We start from the raw sequence: 2,335 nt of genomic DNA, 5'->3' as shown, positions 1-2,335 counted from the left end.
TTTAGACCTTCTACACCTACGTATTTGAAGTTTTTCTCGCTGAGTGTTGGAGTTTTAAAACAGTTACCAATCCAGTTAAGGTTAACTAAAATACCAGTTTCCTTTTTTTTACATTTCGTCAGTGTTTACGTTGAAAAATTTTATCAAAATAGCCCCCTAAGTTTTCCACAATTGTCTTGTTGTGTGTTATGTCATTTTCATTTAACTTTAGAACAATAATATGCTGCAGTTATGATATAAATTGTCGTGAACTGATAATTATACACGAGTTTTTCTTCTCATTCAAAAGAAAACCATTCTTTTGAAAGCATATTTTAACAGTCGCCTTTTTTTTTTTTAAGATCAAAGATAAAATACATCTAATCGGAAGTAATTGGTGTCATCTGCATACTGAACCATAAAGCAGTCTGTCAAGCACTCTAACAAGGCATTCACATGTATAGAAAAAATGTCCCTGAACCAGATCCCTGAAAAAAAAAAATAGGTAATATTGCTCTCGCCAGGGATCAAACCTGGGACCTTCTGCGTGTAAAGCAGACGTGATAACCACTACGAGAGCCGTAGAGGTGAAACTATTCTAAAATATTAAATAGAGGTCTGTTGACGGGAAAAGAGAAAATGAAGAGGAGAAAAGAATGGAGGGAGGGAGAGAAAAAAAGGGGAAAAAGAAAGGGAAGAGAGAGAGAGTGAGAGTGAGAGAGAGAGAGAGAGAGAGCGAGAGAGAGAGAGAGAGAGAAGGAGAGAAAGAAAAACGGGAGAGAGAGAGGGATTTATGTCCCGGACGTGTATGTATGTTACTTTGTATGTATGATACTATGTTGCTGTTTTGTATGTATTATGTTTTGTATTATATCTAGATATATATATATATATTATATATTTATATATATATATATTATTATATATATTATATTATATATAATATGCGTGTTGTGTGTGTGTGTGGGGCATGCGTGTGTTTATATATAATTATGTATATACACATATATAAGGTAGCACATACCGTAACAGAGGCTTTTAAACTCGCTAAGATTTATAATACATAATTTCAAGCTTCCTTAACAATATTGAGTAAGAACGAGAAAATATTTTTTCGCAAACTCGTAAACAACATTCTTAGTCATGTTCTGAGCTTTCACCAATAACTGCAAAAGTCGCCTTAGCTCCTACCTTTTGTAACAGACTGAAGAGATCCGGGTTACGGTATATGTAACATCTTACGTTGATCTTTTCGTTTTAGGTTAGGTTAGTTAGGTTAGGTAAGGTCGCGATTCTCTCCCTCTCTCTCTCTCTCTCTCTCTCTCTCTCTCTCTCTCTCTCTCTCTCTCTCTCTCTCTCTCTCTCTCTCCATATATATGTATAATAAATATATTAATAAATAAATAATAAATAAAAAAATAAATATATATATATATATATATATATATATATATATATATAATATTTGTATATATATACATCCCACACACAAAACCCACACCCCAAAACCACAATATAATATATAAAATTATATATTATATATATATATATATATATATATATTAATAATATATAATATATATATAATATAATATAATAGACACACAGTCAGTCACTGTTGTAACGTGCGTGTCGATATAATGCAACCTACAGTAATAGAAGGAAGGTTTCTGCATTGTACAGTAAGCCATACATCCTCATGAGAGAACGCTAGGGGAGAGAACAACACACAAGAATAGATATAGTTATTACAAGAGCTAAAAGAAAGGGTGCAGATGAGTTTTCAATATAACTGTAAATTTGTCTTCATAAAAGTATGATAGAAAGGACAAAATCTATGGTGCTGTTGCTCTCGCCAGGGATCGAACCTGGGACCTTCTGCGTGTAAAGCAGACGTGATAACCACTACACTACGAGAGCTGAGTAGGTATAGGTATTCTAATGTATTAAATAGTGGTCTGTTGACGGGAAAAAAGAAAGGGAGGACGGAAGAGAAGAAGAGAAAAGAGAAGAGAGAGAAGAGAGGAGAGAGGAGAGAGGAGAGAGAAGAGAGAGAAGAGAGAGAGAGGAAAGAGAGAGAAAAGAGAGAGGAAGAAAGAGAGAGAGAGGAGAGGAAAGAGAGAGAGAGAGAGAGAGGAAAGAGAGAGGAGAGAAGGAGAAGAGAGAGAGAGAGAGAGAAGAGAGAGAGAGGAAGAAAGAGAGAGAGAGAGGGAAGAAGAGAGATGAGAAGAAAGAAGAGAGACGTGCTCACGCACGCACGTGTGTTTTGTGTTTATATATATTAAAATATTTATATATATAATATATATATTATATATATATATATATATATATATATATATATATGCATATATAG

The 2,335-nt window shown here is 33.7% G+C and overlaps 1 non-coding gene across 1 annotated transcript; it reads right to left on the bottom strand.

Annotated features, from left to right (window-relative positions):
• Positions 1-1,826: 1,826 nt before the first annotated feature.
• Positions 1,827-1,899, bottom strand: Trnav-uac. Its single transcript has one exon. It is a non-coding gene; the product is annotated as a tRNA-Val (tRNA).
• Positions 1,900-2,335: the final 436 nt, after the last annotated feature.

This window comes from Penaeus monodon, chromosome 9 (genome assembly GCF_015228065.2).
Source record: "Penaeus monodon isolate SGIC_2016 chromosome 9, NSTDA_Pmon_1, whole genome shotgun sequence".
NCBI lineage: Eukaryota > Metazoa > Arthropoda > Malacostraca > Decapoda > Penaeidae > Penaeus > Penaeus monodon.
This window is presented reverse-complemented; position numbering and strand designations above follow the sequence as displayed.